Source organism: Rhinopithecus roxellana, chromosome 7 (assembly GCF_007565055.1).
Source record: "Rhinopithecus roxellana isolate Shanxi Qingling chromosome 7, ASM756505v1, whole genome shotgun sequence".
Lineage (NCBI taxonomy): Eukaryota > Metazoa > Chordata > Mammalia > Primates > Cercopithecidae > Rhinopithecus > Rhinopithecus roxellana.
Window position 1 is genome coordinate 14,997,066 of NC_044555.1, and position 22,307 is coordinate 15,019,372.

A 22,307-nucleotide genomic window follows, 5' to 3' on the forward strand; every position below is an offset into this window, starting at 1 on the left:
GAATTTCTGAAAAATAAGCAAGTTAAAGGAAAGTAAAGAAAAAGTAAAGGAGTAATTGTATATCAGGTAATTTTCGAGGCAACTCATATTCTGTAATTATTTTAATCACAACAACTCCCTGGAGAAAGTATTAGCAATTCTCTTTAAAAAAATAACTTAAAACTACATGGATAACTAATTACCTAAACTTACTCAATTTTGAAGTGGCAGAGAAGAGACTTGAGCCCTGGCCTAAACCCACAGCACCTACAAATCCTCTGAGGTGTGAAAGAATATAAAATGGTCAGGAAAATTAAGATGTTAAGAGAGATTGGAGTGTTGGGTCTGCGAAGGGTGACCTTAAGGCTGACTTTAGATGGAAACAGATTCTGAAGAGTTCTGATTACTCACATGATGAGTTCAGATTTTTGTCCTTCCAAGTTCAGATCTCAGTAGAAGTATATACACAATAAAATGATATGACACCCGTGAATTAGTGTAAACTTCTTAGTTCTTGTGTTGGCCAGTTTTTCTTGTAAAGGTTCAGATGCTGCATATTTTCTGCTTATCAGGCCAATTCAGTCTTCATCACAACTACTCAACTCTGTGTTTGTAGCACAAAAGTACCCATAGAAAATATGTACATGAGTGGACATGACTGTGTTCCAATAAAACTTTATTTACAGACACTGAAATTTGAATTCCATATAATTTCCACATGTCGAACTAGTATTACTTAATTTGTTTCAACCATTTAAAATGTAAAAACCTTTTTTTTTTTTTTTTTTTTTTTTTTTTTTTTTTTAGCTTCCAGAGCATACAAAAGCAAAAGACACAAACGCGTGCTAGACTCAGGTCCACAACATTGTTTGCTGACCAGTATAGTAGCTCATTATTTCAGAACTCTCAGTAACTCAGAGGAAGTTATGAGTCAAGGGGATTAAAACCAGAAGAGAAGAAGAAAAGAGAGATAAAGGGGAAAAATACCAGCCTAAATAATTGAGAGGATAGTTAAAATGTTTTGGTGCATTTATTTGCTCTGGAAAAACATAAACACAACAATCTGCCTCCTACAAACCAGGATATACCCTTATGGTATCTTAGAGAGATTTAGAAAAATGCCTGTCTTTCCAGGTGGAAGCATGGACTCTAAAACCTAAATCAAAGTGCATTTCAGCCTCACTTGCTCCAATGACAAACCCTTTTGGTCATTCTTGCACAATTGTTTATGGCGGCCCTGGATTCTTTATTATTCCATTATCTATTTTTTAACCTCTCATTTATGTTTGTAAATAAACTCTCTCACAAAACAAGTCTCCCAGTAGCAGAATACAAAATAGTAAGTAAATGACATCTTTATTTTCTGTCAAGCAACAATCATTAGTCATTATCTATGAAGGCTTGGGTACACTAAGTATTAAAGCTATGTCTTCCATCTTTCGTTTAAGTTTGGTAACTATTGCATAGTCCTCTCAAGAGAAAAAGTATGCTGAAGTCCTTTTCGCTAAGCAGCTGCAGAGAGTAATTTGAGGTCAGATTACAGTTAAAAGAATAAATGCTGGAGAAGGAGTTATAACTAAGAATATTGACATGTTCCAAAAAAATCAAATACACCAAAAAAAAAAATAAGTGAAGTGAAGAAAAGAGTGAATCTGAGGGGGAAGAACTGAGCTTCATATTTATGATCTGAAAAAAGTAGAACTATAATGTAAATGATTAGCAGAGAGACATTGTTATCTTAAATTATTGCCCATAGTTGATGCTGGTTATCAAGATACCTTCTGAGATTTTCTTTGGAATTTTGTTACACATAACATGTTCAATGAATGTATACACTCTTTATCCTCCATTTTGAAACACTCAAGCCAGATAAAATTAAATTATTTTATCTTTTATATAACATTACAATGTTTATTATGTTTATTTCGTCAACAAAGCCAAACAATTTTTTTTTTTTTTTTTGAGAGAGATGGGGTCTCACTCTGTTCCCCAGGCTGGAATGCAGTGGCACAGTCACGGTTCACTGCAGCCTTAACCTCCCCAGGCTCAGGTAATCCTCCCACTTCAGCCTCCCAAGTAGCTGGGACTGCAGATGTGCACCACCACACCTGGCTAATTTTTTGTAAAGACGGAGTTTTGCCTTGTTGCCCAGACTGGTCTCAAACTCCTGGGCTCAAGCAATCTGCCCACCTCGGCCTCCCAAAATGCTGGTAATTCAGGCGTGAGCCACCACACTTGGCCCCAAAATGTTTTGATTTTCCTTGCTTCTTCCATTCTGGAGGCTCCATGACTGTATAACAAAAGTAGTCATCTCACATGAGTTCAGAGAAGCATCGCGGAATTGCAGGTTCCAGTAGACATGTTCTCAAATTTTAGTTCTACCCTCATGATTATGTAACTTTGGGCAAGTTGCTTGTTTTTGTCAAGCAATAAATTCTTTATTCGTAAAACAGGAATCATAATTTTGATTTTACAGCTGTTTGAGGGAGGATTGAAAGTGGATATAATCAAGATAAAGATTAAATTATAGGTATTGTAATGAAGCTCACAAAGAAAAAGTAATTGTTGCACAAATATACTAAGAACTTTCAAATCATTATGAAAAGGGTAAGCATTTATCAGTATAAGTGAATCTTATTCATTGCTTGAATTGTTGATACTGTTTTTCCAGCTCTGATATGTGACATGCTTGACATTTATGTGCTTTGGAAACTCAACCACACTTCCATTTGCTTATGAAATTGAATGGCCTTTCCAAACAACAAAATACCTTGTATAATATAATTATATTATAAGATGTGCCAATAGAAGCACTAACAAAATTTCTATTTAGAAATTTACAATTACTTTTTCTTAAACCACTTTTATAACCTAAACTTAGGTATAGGCAAACCAGATAGATATATTATAAAATAATTTGACATAATACCCTGTAACATATTCAGCCCAATGCATTTTCTCCCCAGTAACTGAAATTTTACCAAGGAGACTGAGTTTTTGGAATTAAGCTTTCTCTCTAACTCAGATTACTGAATTTTTCATAAATATAGCATACTAAGGCACAAATAACTGAATAAGAGTGATTTTATCAAATTGTTCAGAGATAGGATATGGTTAGCATGAGGATGAAGGGTCATAAAAATTTGGAGAGTGAGACAGAACTAAAGGTGGGTTTGAACCATAGCTCTACTGTGAATAAACATACTTCTCATGGAATTTTAGACTAATTAATCTCTCTTTGCTTCATTTGTAATATGAGAATGGGTATTTCCTACCACATTTGTTGTGAAAATTAAATGAAGTAATGACTCATTTAAAGAACTTGACTATTTAAAGAACTTAAGAGAGTACCTTCCCATAAAAATTACTCAATAAATGCCATCTGTGATTATGATTATTATATCCACATGAATGTCCTATGGGAAATTTAATGCCATCTTAGAAAAAAAAATGTATCGCCTTTCCCTCTTAACCTTGCTTCTTCTCCTTTATCATTATTTCTGGTCTCACTATTTTCTTTATCACTCAAACCTAAAACCTGAGAGTCGTTTGGGTTTCTTTCTGCACCCATATCCTCCATATCCAATCAGGCATGATATTTGTGAATTCTATGATTCTCACACATACACACACACACACACACACACACACAATATTCCATCTTCATTCTTTTTAATATGCTCTTTTTTCTTTTTGGAATATCCACATGAGCTTTTTTTACCTGAATACTTCTCAACAAAAGTATCATCTTTACTCCACAACCTTTCTGAATTTCCTCAGGTAAATGTTTGTCAATCAATCATTATATCCTTTTGTAAATAGGGCCCCTTCTCTTCACCCCCATTTCATGTGAGTAGGATTGTGAGTCAGAAAGTCATAATTTCTTATCTTGATTTTCACAATTACTTTATATCTGGTGTGGTTGCCTCGAGCCTTGGACCTTTTCTCTGGTAACTGCAGCCAGGATGGTTCCCGATGATTGTCATCTCTTTTAGGCATTTTTTGGTGAAGGCTACTCCTATACAGAATCAGACTTGTTGTTTACCAATAGAATATGGTGGAAGTTATAGTGTGTGACTTCCTAGGCTGAGTTATAAAAGGCATTATAGCTTCTGCCTTGGTCCCTTGGCCTATAGCCATGATGTTGTGAGGATGCACACAGTCTTATGGAGACTTAAGGACTACTTAAGGAGCAACTGAGGTCTCTGGCCAACAGTCAGAAAGAATTTGCCAATCATGTGAAAGTGTCACCTGAATGTGTCTTTTCTAGTCTAAGTAAAGCTTTCAGATGAGTTCAGCACCAATCAACATTCTGAATGCAACCACATGAGGACCCTGAGTCAGGTCCCCCGAGTCAAGCTGCTCTGGAATTCCTGACCTACAGAAACTGTGAGTGATAATAAACCATTATTGGTTTTTCAAGCTATTGTGTTTGGGGGTGATTTGTTATGCAGTGTCTCTCTTGGAACCACTAAACCAACAGACTAAATCAGAAAACACAAATTCAGTCATGTTGCCTCTGTGAAAACCTTCAATAAGCCCTATTTGCCTACCAAATTAAAGCCAAAACTTTTAGTAATATGAGGACTTTAAGGATCTCCTCCTGTATATTTGTTCTTTCTTATCTCTGTACAATTTATATTCCACACACACAGGCATACACACACACACACACACACACACACACACAAGCAAGCACACATAATATTCCAACATCATCCTTTTGAACATGTTATTTTTTCTCTTTGTAATATACACATGAGCTTATTCTACCTGAATATTTCTTATCCAAAGTATCATCTTTATTCCACAATCTTTCTGGATTTCCCCAGGCATATGTCCTTTAAGCTATTGTTATACCCTCAGTATATTCCCTAAAACAGTAATTACCATATTTAAAGTAATTTGTTTGTGTTTGTTAACACCATAAACATCTGATCATTAAAAAGTAAAATACTTTAAGGTCATGCCTAACACTAAATAATTGCTGAATAGTTGAAATTTTAAATAAATTGTTTCTCATAAAAAGTTTTACTGAAGTAATATCCCCCTAAATTCCTCTTGGGACATGTTACCTACACACTTGAACCAACCCTTCAATTTCAATAATACATATCTCCACATAAGAATAATTTTCTATGTGTTTAAGAATATGCTAAACAAAGACCTTGATGTTGGCCTCACTAACCTTTGGGTTCTAACAAATTTTCATTAAACAAGATTACATATAAATTTATGATCATATTATAATTTCATTTGTTTCTTTTATAATATTGCCATGGTTTGGAAGTTCTCATTAGTTTATTATATTTGATTGTCCCTTTGGAACTTAAATGTTTTGATTTTGGCAGAGATTTTTATGAAGTTTCACAGCTAATTCTTGGCAGTCAGTTTGTAAGCTTGAAAAGGGAATGTTACCCAGAATTTGAATTTCTTTCATTTTATTGCATTTTAATGATTTAAAATACTTAATCTTCTCTAATGTACATGATGTGAAAAAATTGTCACGACAATTATGAACAGCAGAACTTATTAAGAAAACTTAACTTGTGAAAGGAAAATATTTAAAAATTGACGATTACATTAATGTGAAAAAAGAAGTTGATTAGAACAAAAGTTGTTTCCAGATTAAATTAAGATTATTTTAGTCAGCTGCCAAGTATGTATCTTAGATTAACTGAAAAATTTCATCTGTTTCAGTCAAGATATGAAAACATTCACAAATCTCTCATTTAAAGACACCAAACATTAGAAGTTTAACTTATTCATTAACACACTGTTTTTCATAAATATATGAACTAAAGTATATGAATGAAAGTGGTTTTTCATGTAGGCAAAGAATATTTACTGGTTTTCAGCAGATGGAAGCAATACAAGTTCATATAACTAGAAAAAAGAGAGGTTTGGGGGTGGAATGGTTTTGTACATATCATAGTACAAACAGTTTTCTTCAAAACACTGAAACATTAGTGGACATGCCTTATGAGCTCTCAGAACACTAATTAAATTCTAGTCAATAAAGAATTGAAGTAGAAAAATATTACCTTCTGTAAATGTCATTTATTTCAGATTTCTTGTTATGTGTGTTTACATGCTAATTTTTATCTGCAAAACACAGCCAGAGATCAATTCATTATTCAATTTTTCAAAATATGTGGGTGAAAATCCAGGATTAATGAAAGCTATTACTATTAAGTTTGTATATCTAAAAGCAAGGTTATGTTTCTAAATCACATGAAAAGAAAGGTGTGGAAAATATTTTTAAAAATCATTAGACAATTCTAAATTGGCTATTTTCAGGGTTAAGGAAAAATTACATAGCAGAACTTACAGCACCCAAAAATACAATTATTTTCACATTACTTTCACATATTAATATATTTAACAGTTTAGTTTCTTCATTAAATCAAGCAGAACAATAAACATTGAGCAAATAAAATACACCTGTTACTATAACACTTTCTAATCTGTATTTAGAGCACTTACAAAATAGAAAGTTGAAATAGCATCAGTGTAACAACTGCTTCATTTAATTATTTTTCTGGACTTGGGGCTATTCAGGATGCTTATAACTTGTCAAAAGTCAACCTCTGGCTGTAAACTTCAGAGTAACCTACTGGATACAAATTTATTATATAGTTATCTATAGTTCCACTTTAGTTACTCATATAGAAAAACTCAAGGAAACTTACCTGTAATCTCAGTTCATTTTTGCTGCTGTAAGAGAATACCGGAGACTCAGTAATTTATATTGAACAGTGATATGGTTTGTCTCTGTGTCTGCACCCAAATCTCACCTTGAATTGTAATAATTCCCATGTGTCAAGGGTGGGACCAGGGGGAGATCATTGAATCATGGGGGCTGTTCTCCCATACTATTCTCGTGATAGTGAGTGAGTTATCGTGAGATCTGATGATTTTATGAGGGGTTTTCCCCTTCACTCAACTCTCATTCTATCTCCTGCTGCCCTGTGAATAGGCACCTTCTGCCATGATTGTACATTTCCTGAGGCCTTCCCAGTCATGTGGAACTGTGAGTCAATTAAACCTCTTTTGTTTATCAATTACCCAGTCTCAAGTATTTCTTCACAGCAGCATGAGAATGGACTAATATAAACAGAAATTAATTGGCTCACAGTTATGGAGACTGGGAAGTCCAAGAGGGAAAAGCCAGCATCCATAAGGGTCTTCTTCCTGTGTCATTCCATGGAAGAAGGCAGAAGGGCAAGAGAGGGGAAGAGAGGGAGCCACTCTCAGAAGCCATTTTTAAAAATAGTGGAGCCCTCGTGGCCTAATTGCCTCTTAAAGCCCTCACATCTTAATACTGTTACAATGCCAATTAAATTTCAACTTGAGTTTTGGAGGGGACAAACATTCAACCCATATTATTCTGCCCCTGACCCCCAAAACTTATGTTTTTCTCACATACAAAATGCATTCATTTCATCTCAGTAGCCCCAGAAGTCTTAACTCATTTCAGCATCAACTCAAAAGTCCATAGGCCAGAGTATCACCTAAATCAGATATAGTTGCAACTCAAGGCATGATTCATCCTGAGAAAAATTCCCCTCCAGCTGTGAGTCTATGAAATTAAACAAGTTACATGCTTATAAAATACAATGGTGAGACAGGTATAAGATAGACATTTCCATTCCAAAGGGAGAAATAGGAAAGAAGAAAGGAGTTACAAGTCCCAAGCAAGTCTGAAACCCCAAAAGGCAAACAATACTAAATCCTAAGCCTTGAGAATAATCTTCTTTGACTCCAGGTCCCACCTTCTATACACACTGAGGTGGGGTTGGGCACCCAAGGCCTCAGGCAGCCTCACTCCTATGGCTTTGTAAGGCTCAACCCATGCAGCAGCTCTCACAGGTTGGTGTGTCATGACTGTGGCTCTCCCTGGCTAGTGTTGTATACTGGTAGTTTTACAGTTATAGGGTTTCAGGCATGGCCCCACTCCCATGGTTGCACTAGGCATTGTCCTAGTGGGGACACTGTGCAGCGGCCTCACTTCCATAGTTTTGGTCCACATTGCCCTAGTGGGGACTCTCTGCAGTGGCTCCATATCAGTGAAAAGTTTCTGCCTGGACCCTTCAAGCTGTCCATGATATCATTTGAAATCTAGGTGGAGAAAGCCATGCATCTATAGCTCTTGCACTCTGTACACCTGAAGAATTAGCACCGCATGGATGCCACCAAGCTTTATGGCTTGTACCTTCCAGAGTGGCAGGTCAAGCCACACTGGGGTTTGCTTGTGCCATGGCTGGAGCAGCCAAGGAGTGCTGCACTACAGGGCAGGAAGCAGACACTTAAGGTTACACAGGGGAATAAGTACTTAGGTCTCATGGACACTCTAGGCCCGTCTTTTGGCATATTTCTCTACTCCAAGCCTTGGTAGTCTTGGTCTGTGATGGGAGGGGTAGCACTGGTATTCTCAAATGCCTTCAGGATTATTCTTTCATTGGTGAATAGCCTGATGAATAGCCTGTGGCTTTATTCTACTTATACTAATCTCCTTATCTTCCTTGGCCACAGCCTTGGTTTTCTCTTTTGAAAATGCTCTTTCATTCTCTACCACAGGGCCAGGCTAAGAATCCTTCAGATTTCCAAGTTCTGTTTCCCTTTTAATTACGTTTTCTCTTTAAATTATTTCTTTCTTCTCACACTTTACTATATGCAGTTGAAAGAAGCCATGCAGCATACTGAAGGTTTTGCTGCTTAGATATTTCTTCTGCCAAATATCCTAGCTCATTTCTCTTAAATTCTGCCTTCCACAAAAGCCCATGGGCATGGACATGATTCCACCAATTTTCTTGCCACTTTATAAAACAGATGGTTTTTACTCTAGTTTCCAATACCTTTTCCCTCATTTCTGTCTGAGACCTCATCAGAATTGACTTCACTACCCATTCTTTTGCTAACATTCTGATCATGAACACTTAAGTAATCTCTAAGAAGTTTCAGACATTTCCATCAGTTCTTTTTCTGATCCCTCACCAGAATTGCCTTTAATGCTCTATTTATGGCAATGTAGGCTTTTTCTACCCTGCTCATCCAAACTCTTCCAGTCTCTACACATTACCCAGTTTCAAAGCTGCTTCCACATTTTTAGGTATTTGTTATAGCAACAGCCCCACTTCTCATTACCAATTTTTTGTCTTAGTCCATTTTCGGTGCTGTAACAGAATACCTGAGATTGAGTAATCTATAATGAACAGAAATGTATTGGCTCACAGTTCTGGAGGCTGGAAAGTCCAAAATCAAGGGGCCAGTATCTTTCAAGGGCCTTCTTGCTGTGCCATCCCATGGCAGAAGGCCATGAGATGGGAAAAGCAAGAGCCCACTTCTGGAAGCCCATTTTATAATATAAGGCATTAAACCCACCCATGACAGTGGAGCCCTCATGGCCTAATCACCTGGTAAGGGCCCCACTTTTTAATACTGTTACAGTGCAATTAAATTTTAACATGAGTTTTGGAGGGGAAAAATGTTCAAACCATAAAAGCTATCATGAAGTGCAGAATCTTAAATGGCTAAAACATGGTTAAAAACAGGATTAGTTGTAAAAATGTAAATTGGAGCCATTTGCTGATTAGCTATTTGCTTTCAGACTACTTGAAGAATATATAAAATATGATGAGGAAAATGGTTCTCTTTTGTTCACTTATGCATTATAAATGCCCATAACAGTGCCTGGTACATGACTGATACCTAATAAGTATTTGATGAATTAAGGGAATTAGGGGGTGAGCAGACAATTACTTATATCTAACTTGGTTGCTTTATAGTCAGTGGCTTAGGGATTGTATGGCAATGGTTTAAATGACTAAATATTCACCAAGAGGTATACTTTAAAAGGGCAAATGCATGTTCTAATGTTGGGTGAGAGGATTTTCATTTAAATTGGTTTAGACATGAAAAAATACTTGTGTTCCTGCTATGTGCCAGGCAAAACCACAAGCCTATAATTTCTAAAAGATCCCATCCAGAATTAGGTTATGGTAATATCTCTGAAAACATCTACAACCAGAGACTGGATAGACTTTTTTGGATGGCTATATCCAAATATGTAACTGACTAGGTGCCAGCTCTTTCTTATTTAAGCCTATTTATCTCTTAATTACAGTGTATTTGCCTAAGAATTATGAGTTAGCTGTTTTAGAAACCTGGTTGGTGTATGTACTCTGACCTCTGTGAGGATATGTATTACAGAAATGAATGTATGGTTGAGCCAAGTTCTCTAGATACCTAAATTCAGACACTGTCAAGAGGAAATGCTAAAATCTAACTTTAGTATCCTTCAACTGTTTTTTGTAGAGGCACCTTGGAAAGTTTGCCCTGAATTAAATAAAAGCCAAAAGGCCTATATTCTACCTCAATGTACAGCAAAGCTGTGCTGGGGTTATGGTGGAATTAATATTGCATAGAGTTCCTCTAATAATTGGCCATTCACTGAATTAATTTTCACCTAGCTGATTCAGCCTGCTGTCTCTTCTGCGTACACTTTAAAGGTCCTGAGCAAGAGTCACCCGAAGTTATATGCAAAAGATTGGGACAAAAAATACCATTGTAGGTTGGCTTCAGCTCTTGTTCAGTTTTCCAAGAGGATAAAGGAGAGCCCTACTTACAGGCATCACTTCCTCCCATCCTTCAGGTATCCAGGATCATGTCCAAAAGACTTAACCTAGACACTCATCTATCCTCTTGGGAATTACTCTAATGGAGAATGGTCATATCAACCATTCTTATTTGTTTACTTTTATCAAAAGTTAAGTTACTTTCTAGAAAGAACCCTAGGTTAAAAACAATAATTATTATATTAAAGTAGATTATTTTAGAGTTCCTTAAATCCTACTGATTGAGGCACTGACAACACCATGGGGCCTTTAGACTCCTAGCTCAGTTTGATGTTCCAAAAAATAGAATAACATTTCACTGGTTTATATTGACCAATCACACAATCTTTACCACCTTGTGATTATCAGTTTGAGATAGACTCACATAAATGCACAACTCCAAAAGTTCTCTTTCTTTATAGCTTTATTTGACAGCAAAATTGATGACACTTTATTCTCTTTGACATTTAGTTATTCTAGTATTGCTGCCAAAGCTGCAGTCTTCAATCTAGATTGCCTTCCTCACACATCTATTCTATCATCCTAGCCAATATTTGTTTGCTTTACTGGCCTTGCTCTTTCCAGACTAAGATTACTCAATCTTTGTTCTCAGTGCAGATTTAGTTAAAAATTCAGCTTAGTTGAGAATATTTAAAATTAACATAAATATTCATAGAGGAGCAATGAACCAGGTAAAGTATTTCCAGTTTATTTGCAAATAACAATAAGTTTTTATGCATCTGTGCTTTAGAGATATAAGAGAAAGGAGATGTTGGGATGAATTGTTACCCAAAATGTATGTGTACAAATGTATGTATACCCACATATGTAGTTACATATTTTGAGAAGTTTTAAAGTCTCTTGTATAAAGAATTATACCAATGAATTTTTGAGGATTATTTTATTTTTACAGTTTATATCTGCTTGCTGTGGTTTAGGCATTAAAAGACTTGTGAAAATAGACTAAAATATCTCCTCAATTATCAGAAACTCTATCAAAATGTTCCAAAGCCAAGTTGTCAGGGAATCATAAATATTTATTATATTTCTTCTAACCTTCATAGATAAGTACGTAGGGCTTTGCCAACACATCCAAAGAATTTGGGATATTGCTGCATTCAAAACATGAATGGGCTCATCCATTGAAGATTGCATTTTTTGTATTTGTTTTAGAAATGGAAAATCTCACTTGGCAACATTTAGGGAGCACACATTTAACAAGCTAATATGCACAAGTAATACTGTTGCAAAGAAAAGTAAAACCCAAATGTTCATACCTTCTTTTAAAATAAGGGTTTTATACAGGATTGTGTATTCTCTTCCCTTGCTGCCCTAACAAAGAGCTGAGCCTAGGGGTACATTACCTATGCTCATTCTTCAGAATCTTTACTGTCCAATTTTTGTTGATGAGTTTATTTTAATTCATTTCAGCAGTTTGGTAGCTGATCTACCTCTAAAATTGTTAAGCCTTTCCTTATGAATAATTCAAACCTTTTCTGGTTATAAAATTGCATCTTTGGCACTCTCCACAGCCAACTGTTTCTTTCAAGTATCAGATTCCAATCTATGAGTTTGTATCATGGGTCTGACATCTGGGGGAAAAATAAAACCCAAGATTTGTTTTAGAAAACCTTTCATTTTCTCTTCACCCGGTACCAGGATTTGCTTTTTATTGTTGTTCATCAGAAAATAAAGTAGTTGATATTATATCCAGATTCTGTATTCTGGGCTTCTTTTTGTAGGCTGAAGTTTAAAAAAAGGACAAAACAGGAACAGAGAGCTGTAAATAAATTACTTAGGATTGAGAACATCTGCAAAATTTGTATGATAATATATTTATATATTTGTCTCATGTAGAGAAAGAACTGCTAATTTTGACAAATAGTATTCTACTGTTTTAAAATGTATTTGGAAAATTAATTTTGCATAGATGAGATACATTTCTTACCTTAGGCACACTTTTTATTTTTAAACATTTTTAAAGATATTATTCAGATGAGCATTGGAACTTAGGTAAAATTTTCAAAATTGATATTTAAGTGGTCCCAATGTCTTTTTTGAATTAGAGCATATATACATCACTGACTTTTAAAAAATGGTGTGCATAAATTGTTCAGTATTTATATATTTTTCACTTGAATGAATACATGTAAAAGTCATTCCTTTTTAAAATAATATATATAATAGTTAAACTTCTATCAGCTTCTTTTAATGTTGGCTTAATGTCTAATTCAGTTTCAATTTACTTAAAAATAAATTTAAAAAGTTTTCAATTGCATACTTCATACATTCTTCTGTTATTCCCATTTAATTCTTGTTTGTCACATAGACCAAGAGTTATCTTTAACCCATGAGGGAGACCAATATTAACTCAGGCTACAAAGGAATTATGGGACAGCATGTTATATAATGGTGCTGTCACTGTTAAACCTGCTAGGGATTGCTGTGTGTAGAATAGTCTTACTTATCTTAATTTTGACGTTAACTGTTCATCAAAATTCCCTACATTTGTGTACCAATGATAATAGGATATGGTTAGTAAAGAGATCCATTCTATACTGTGTTTTATGCTAGAATCAATTGTTTCTGACTATTATTGTAATATACATCTTGTTCAATTCTACCTTTAAAATATAAGATATTCCGATTATGGACAGTGCAAACATATTCCAAGTAGATTTATTAAAGGTAAAGTAAGGCAATTAGGGCCAAAAGATATTTGAAAATACATTGTTTTTATTCTTACTTTGGATAAGGGAATTTTTTGTTTTGTTTTGGATTTTAGCATTTTGGTTACTATTCTATTTGATCCTATTTTCTTTCACTGCTGTATGTAGAACAGAACAGATTTACTTTCTCTGTACACAACTCAAATGCTCTTCTTTCCAGCATATCATTCTTAATGAAAGCAAAGCTTTTGTGGCATGTTTGTAGACTGCAGTCAAGAAAATCATCCATGACATTAAGAGGTAATCATTATTGCTGGTCTTCTCTTGAGCCCCTCTAGATTAGTTCCTAATAGTGTTCTACACTGAATACTCCTTTATGACGTACATTATGCTAAAGTAGTATACAGGGGTCCCCAAAGTGTTAATATGTTGTATATGTGTGTATCTATGTTTCGTATGTCAAATAGTACAAAATCTGTTTTCTCCAGTGGAAAATAAAACAAAATGAACAAACCCAAAACAATCCAAAACAAAACAAGCAAATCTTTTTAACATTTTAGTTAGGGAGGAAGAGTCAGGTTTAAGGAGAAATCTGTGTGGTGTTAATTCACAGAGTGTATTGACTCTACTAGTTGGGAAAATAAAAACCACATTTTCAGGAGACTAAATCAGCCAATTGAGGCAGCACTTGGAGTGAGAAAATCAAACAGTTACGTGTGTATAATTTCTATCAGGCAATAAAAATTGAGGCACTTAATTATCTTATTTAGCTTAATTACCTTCACACCAGAATTTTTTTAAAAGTGAAAACATAATTTTACTTCTTATTTCAAATACGTAGTAACATGTTTCGCCTTCTCTCACCATATCTTCTTGTGATAGTATTTTCCAACTCCACCATTGTCCATAGAGGTGAGGTCAATGATGAAAAGCATGCACGGGTTGTGGAGTTATATTGTGTGGGCATGTGTTGAAGTAGATGTTGTGTGACACTGGTCAAGGTTCACACACTCAGAAAGCCTCAACCTTACTTAGTGTTATCTATAAAAGAGAAAAAAGTTGCATTCCTCTCATGTTTTGTTTTGTATCTCCAAGAATTAACTGGGATAATGTATGTAAAACACTCTAAACTCTTGGACATAAAGCAAATGTGCAATATCTGTGGGCTATTATTGACACCTCTTTATAACATGATTTCAGTGTTGCAAGTCTAAAAGGCTTCTTCTCCATATGTACTTATGTTACATGAACTATTTGTTGCACAAGGAAAAAAGACTAAAATTGTTAAACAGCCTCTACTAACAACTTTTTTTAAATGTAAGGTTTACTAAATGACAGGAGAACATGCATTATCTGTTTCCTCTGGGCATTAGGAATTAGCTGGAATTCTTGGTAAATTTTCTTATTTGGTTTGAACTATTAATTAAAGTATTAGCTCATTTTGGAAGACAATTTCAAGCATCTGGGATGGTCAAATTAGGAAAACCTTTTTTTTCCCCTAGTTGCTGCCTTTTTTTCTTAATTGTGGTGTTTATTTTGCATCTAGAGAGATATTGCTGGGGGAAGTTCTAAATCCCTCTTCTGCCAATAATTAGATGATTGTAAACAAGATAATTAGTATTTGCTGTCTTTTCTACAGCATTGGAAGCAAAATGAATGTGAAAAATAGAAAGATGCTTCTACTTTTGTGTCCTTCACATCATGTTGCATTTGTGAGAAACTGGAACAACTAATAGTGAATTCAAAAACCAATGCCAAAGAAAACATAATTAAATGGTTTGATACAAAATTTAAGTCAAGGTCTCTGGATGACTTAAATTTGAATCCATTGTTTGATAAAGATACGTTAACTCTATTCTTATCCTCTAAACCTAACCAACATCTACTTGGCCAACTGCCTTCCTTTATTATTATGTTTAATTAACCAGAAAAATCATAAAAATATTCTTTTGATTTTCTTTTAGATAACATAATAATGAGCAATGTACGCCCTCTGCAAAAAGACCTATGGGAGTGAGCAGGCCTAGTGTGACAAAAAAGACATGTTGCAGTCTATTTTGTTACAGGACAAATATGTTTCCAAAAATGGATTTACTCTATTGTTTCTATTTATAAACACAAGATAACAAATAGTTGCATTTTTTGTCCATATCCTTGTAACTGAAAATTTAATTAGTATTTACATCTTATTTATTCTGCTCCCTTCATTCACTTGGATAAAAATATATATGTTGAACATTTACTATGTGGCAGAAATGGGTACTGGGGACTCAGAAATGCAAAGGAAGAAGTTCTCATTCTACAGGTGACTGCTGTCTAGACCAGGAGTCAGATGCTGATTGATTAAATGTTCCACAGGAATACCAGGATAGAGAGAAAGAGAAGCCACAAAGATACCACAGAAAGAAATCTAGGCATCTTCATTCAGGTGAGAGAAAGAGTGGAAGAAGAGAAAACTAATCCAGGTAAAACAATTTCAACACGATGATTTCAAACTATGTATACTACAGAGGAAGTATAACAGCTGGATAAAATGCTGATTGTAAGCTAGATTGCTAGGGAATTATAATAGGGAATTATTTACCAAAATAAAAATTTTGAGTTGCAGTTCTAATTTTCTATCATTAATAGCAGGAGTAATTTTATTTCAACATATATTTAATTAATGGCCATTATACATAAGGCACTGGGCCAAGCATTAGGAATATGTGGGAGATAGGAAAGATATGGCTCCAGCTTCCATGAAGCCTATTTATTTATAAAAAAATTTTTAAGTTATAATAGCTGCTCTTTATTGAGTGACTACTTTGCTGCTATGGATAGTATCATTAATTATAACAAGTTAGAGGCTTGTGATGTTTAATATTAGGTGTCAACTTGATCAGATGGAAGGATGCCTAGATGGCTGGTAAAGTATTGTTTCTGGATGTTTATGTGAGGGTGTTGCCAGAGGAGATTGAAATTTGAATCAGTGGACTGGGAGATGAAAACCCACCCTCAATGTGGGCAGGCACCATCCAACTGGCTGCCAGCACAGCTAGAATGAAGCAGGAGGAAGAAGGTGGGATACCCTTGCTCACTGAGTCTTCTGGTTTCCTTCTTTTTCCCTGGTGTTGGATGGTTCCTTCTGCTCCTACTGCCCTTTGACATCAGATTCAAGGTTCTTTGGCCTCTGGACTTGGGACTTGCACCAGTGGCTTGCCAGGGGCTCTTGGGCCTTTGGCCACAGACTGAAGGCTGCACTGTCAGCTTCCCTGATTTTGAGGCTTTCAGACTTTGACTGAGCCACTACTGGCTTCTCTCTTCCCTAGCTTACAGACAGCCTGTTGTGGGACTTTGCCTTGGAATTATGTGAGCCAATTTTCCCTAATAAACTCTCTTTCATATATACGAATATCCTATTAATTCTGTCCCTCTAGAGAACCCTGACTAATATATGAGATTTGGGTAGGGACCATAAGATCCAAACCATATCAAGGCGTAAAGAAGGAAAGTAAATATAAGAATAAAGCATATACTTGGGATTGTTTTGGGGATTCATTTTCTGAGGATCCTGTTGTCCCTAGTTTTATTGCATTTGTGAGGAAACTGCAGGACAGAGAAGGTCAATGCTGTCCCTAAGGCAACACTGCTAAGGGTAAGTTACTGCAAATGCCCTGCTATTTCCATTACACTATATTATCTTCAGCAGTTTTCAGATAAATCTTAGTATTTATACATTAGGATTTTGAAGCATTCACTAGTTTAAGGTTATAATAGATTTTAAAGCTGAAGGGAACTTTAATAAGCATCTGATCTCTCATTTTCTTCTCATATCCGAGGTCCAATGATGTTAATGAATTGCTCTAGGGTTGGGCAATGGAGTACTTTGACTCTCCAGTAAGAAGCCTTTCTTGCACACCTTACAGTTCATACAAATCCAGTTATTTCAGCCCCAAGATATAAAGATACACTAGTAAGCAAAGCAGACATCTACTTTGTCATCATGAAACTTAAAGAGTCTAGTTGGAGAGACAAGATCATTCTTGGGGTAAAACAATGTTATGTTTTTCTGTGAAACCTACTACCTGACATATTACACTGTAATTAGAGAGAGTAAGACAACCTTTAAGATGTTGCCATGAATATTGTCCTCTGAACCCTACTAATTGCCAGTGACCCTGAGTAACGTCTTTTTCTGAGGAGGTCACCTATGTGTTCTCTTTCCATAGAATCCATGTGAAATGACACATTCTTTGTTCCAGTCCCATTTCTTCTTCCAACTACCAACTATGCCCCCCCAGTTTTATATTCAAAGGCTATTAAAAAAGTACTGGGTTTTAGTTGCTTTGATAGTATTAAAGTGTTACTTGAGAAAGTATGTCTCTCTACATATGAAATAGAAAACATGAATTGATTTTCAATTGTTCTCAATATAATGCATGTAACATTGGCCAAGCAAGGACTTTGGATTCAAATTGGTATAAAACTTAAGCCTTTTCAGTATTACTATATTTTTACTAAAGATGAATAAAAGCTTGTGAAATGATTTAAGTATTAAACTCAAGAAAAATAATGTTTTCAATTTAAATTACTTAAACATCTGTCAGAAGATGAGTATTAGGCAGAGGAAAAAAGACAGAGCTAATTGGTGTTTTGCTTTCTTATTTGTCTTACTCTCTCTGATTAGAGTGTAATATGTCAGATAGGTTTCATAGAAAAACATAACATTGTTTTAACCCAAGAATGATCTTGTCTCTTCAACTAGACTCTAAGCTTCATGATGACGAAGTGTATGTCTGCATTGCTTACTAGCGTGTCTTTATATCTAGGGGCTTAAATAACTGTCTATAAGTATTCTTGAAGAAGTAATTTTAGGCCTGTAGAGGACTAGAGAACCAAAGTATTTCACATATTTTCTCCATTCATTGCTACACCCACGAGTCTAAGAGGCTCAAGATCAGAAAGATTACCACTGACAAGCTGAAAAGCTCAGTGGCCTATGGATAACACATGTTGAGAGTTAGAATTTGCTGTTGAAGTGTGACATGCTGAGAAATTATTGGAAATATGCAGTTAAGAGTTTCCATCTCAAGGCACCAAATGTTATACAAGTTGAGTATCCCCTATACTAGATGTTTGGGACCAGAAGAGTTCTGGATTTCATATTATTCTTTGGAATTTAAAATATTTGCATGTACATAATGAGATGTCTTGGGGATGGGATACAAGCCTGAACATGAAATTTATTCATGTTTCATATACACCTTATACACAGTCTGCAGGTAATTTTATACAATATTTTCGATAATATTTGTGCATGAAACAAAGTGCGTGTATATTGAACAAAGAGAAAGCAAAAGTGTCACTATCTCAGCCACCCATGTGGACAATCTGTGATTGTTTGGCATCACCATCATTTCTGACTCTGAATTTACATGCTACTGATAAGCAATTATTTTCTTACACTTATTTACAGATAAGTATATAACAGTAAAAAGTGTGAAATGCCATTAATACAATGAAAAAATTATATGTTTAAGGTCACTAAGCAGCACAGTAGCATCATCAGAATACCTGCATCAGCTGTTAAACAAAAGCAACAACAAACAATGGCATGCATGCCTTCAGTAACCACCTAAGATGCTGTGTTTTGAGTAAAAGGATATTGTACAATGTATTCTTTTTAAGTGAGAAGAAATATTCAAAGCAGTTCAGGGACCAGTAAGTGGGTCCTCTAGGGGCATTCTGCTGAATGGTTTTTTAAAGATGTTTCCTCCAAGATTATCTGCCTCATTTACAATGGTTTTTGTCTTAGAAGTCTCTTTGATTTTATAAACTGACCGTGCCTTATTCTGTTAAGAATGCATGATACTCTACTCTGGTCCTTCAATAAGCCTGTTACACATTTTCACCATGTTGTCTACAGGTGCTTTTCTGCAGTATTAACAATGTCATCTTTATCATTACTATTATCATGATCATTTTATTTAGAACCATTTTGGCTTCTTCACCATCAGTCAATGAATTAACAACTGGAACCTCATTATCAATGTTAAATACTTCTTCAATATCTAATCTAATTCTTTAAGTTTACTGAAGGACTCTAAAGGTATAGTTTTTGCATATGTAAGGTCAGACATCATTTTTTTCTCACTTGACACGTGAAATCCTTCAAAGTCACCACCTTGTTCATTGTTAACATTGAACATAATCCCAGGCCAGAGGTTGTGCCAGGCATGCACAACTGTGTCTTTAGTCATGGTCTTCTAAGCATTGGCAACAAAATACATGGCATTCTTCATGCTAAACTCCTTTTGAAAACCTTCCACACCCATGCCTCTGTTCACTGCTGCTAGAATACTGTTCTGCAAAGTATTTTTATATTTACTCTTCATTGATCTAAAGATTCCCTGTTTACATGGCTGAATTAATGAAATCACATTTGTGGGAAACTGCATGACATAAACATTATTTTTGATGAGAATTTCACCTGGAGGATGAGCATAAGAGTTGTGAAATAATAACAAATTTTTGTAGTTATTATCCAGTTCATCCTTCTTGCAGTGAGCATGGGCCACTTGTACAAAATGTTTGTGAAACCAATCAGAAAAGATGTTCCTGGTGATCCATGCCTTTTTGTTAGCATAATATTGCAGTGGTAAACAAGATTCATTCCTTGAAAACATTAAGGATGCAAGAGTTTGCCTATCACAGCAAGTTTGCACTTACGTGTGTCTGCTATATCAGCACATCCCAGCACAGTTTAGTTCATCCTTGGCACCCTTGATTTCTGTAGGTGCTGGCTTATCTGCTGTAGCCAGTGTCTTTCTGGGACAATAACACCAAAACAGTGATGTTTCATCAACATTATAGACTTACTCTGATGTCAGATTTTCATCAGCAATTACCTTTACAAACTCATCAATGAATTTCTCCACTGCTTCATGATCAGCAAATGCCTTATACACACAAATCTTTAAAAATGTTATGCCATGCCTTTTACATTTCTACAACCAGTCTATTGGATATTCACAGTTCCCTTCCATTTTAAGTTCCTTGTGATAGATCTTTGCTTGTTTCAAGAACAGCATACCATTAAATGGCATGTGTTCACTTCAGCACTGATGGATCCATTCTTTCAATACACAATCAAGATCTTCATTTTTAGCTTTATGCACTGTTTTTCTATATTTCATTATCCTCTCTTTGTCACTATCAGAACAGAACTTCAGCAGTTTGTCTTTTGATTTCTTCAGGTCACGTATGGTGACCATTTCATCACAATACTCTTCTATAAGACATTTTACACTTACACTGCTGTCCAGATTCTTCAATAGCTTGACTCTCTATGACATAAATAAACATAAATGCTTCTTCTTTTACTTATTACTATTACTCAGAGGGTTATCTGCAGGTCTCTTCACACTTTCAGCAATATCTTTACACCAGTACAACAATATATCCACAGAAAACAGAGAATATGCCAGAAAACACAGTGAATAATGCATGTATGTCTTGGGTCTGTGTGCAGCATCATGGGGAACCTGCTATTGGCATAACTACCTACACATTTGCCATTTTATTGCCCTTCATAGTCATACTTGAGTCAGGGAAGCTGAGTGTTCGTGGAAAAGTTATATTGCCATAGGGCCTAGGAGGCATTATTTCCCCTTGAGGGCACTGAGTAAACTGTGTGTTATGTTGTGTCTGAGGTTTGACTGAGACCTTTCACATGAGGTCAGGTGTGGCATTTTCCACTTACAGCACCAAGTTGGTGCTCAAAAAGTTTTGGATTTTGGAACATTGTAGATTTTTAATTTTCAAATAAGGGATGCTCAACCTCTATAGACACTTCAATGTAAATAATTAATGTCAAGATAGCAAAGGGGTTGCTGTTGATGGATAGCTATGCCATGAAAATAACAAGGAAGATGCAAAAGTTTTAAACTTGCTGCAGCAAAACTAAACAGACTGAAAAATCTCTAAATTTGTGTGACAATTCAGATTAGATGTGATCTTTTCTTCTTGCTAAACAAGATTGTGTTCAGAGACAGGTTTTCTGCTGCCTGGACAATGTATAAGTGACCAAGTAACTGAATGAGATAAGATATTTAACATTTCCAATTTACATATTATTTGTGTTATTTTATGTTCTGTGGGCTTGTTCCTTTTTAGATGGAAAGAGAGTCATCATTGTTTTAGATATTGGGAGAGTTCCAAATTTAATTAGTTTATGTATTTTCTGTTAGTATGGAAAAAACATACACTTAGCTATCAAATTTGATCCTGCCACACATATATCCCTCACTTATAAATAAGAAAGGGTGCTTATATTATTTATAATATTAATATAAACATATGGATTACTTTTTCCAAATGTTGTGTTATTTCCATGATGTTATCAGCATAGCTCTTTAAAAATGTTAAGTTGATACAGGTTTAGGTTGCTTTATTTACAACTTTCTCAAAGTCTTTCTCTGATGACCTTTACAATGTATGAATTAGTTATATTTGTGCTGTTTTTCCTCTGTAAGGGATGTTCTCAGAAACTAGAAAACAAAGTTATTCCTTTTCAGAATTTGAAATCTGGTCATAAATATTGTTGTATGTACAAGGACCAGCATACTTCTGAAACATCAGGATTATGAGGAGATTTCGCTGTCAAGTTAATATATATTACGCTTTGCTGTGGTCAACTTACCACAATGTTAAATCTATAGCTCTGAGCACAGTAAATGTAAACCATAGTCACTTAATAAGTATTTCTTAGATGAATGAATGCATTGGCAATTTATTTAATCAATTCAATATAATTTTATCAATACAGAGTGAAACTATAATAGTGGAAAAAATATGTGAAACAACTGTTTTGAGACATTGGCAACAGAAAATACAGATTCAGTAAAAATTTTTATTAATAGAACAATATAGTTTTTACAAATCTACACATTTATTTATAAGGCCTATCTGATCAAATTTACCATAGATAAACATCTTCACCTTTGGCTTCAAAGTAAATATTAATAGGAGATTTAAAAAATTCCAAAGCCCAGGCCACACC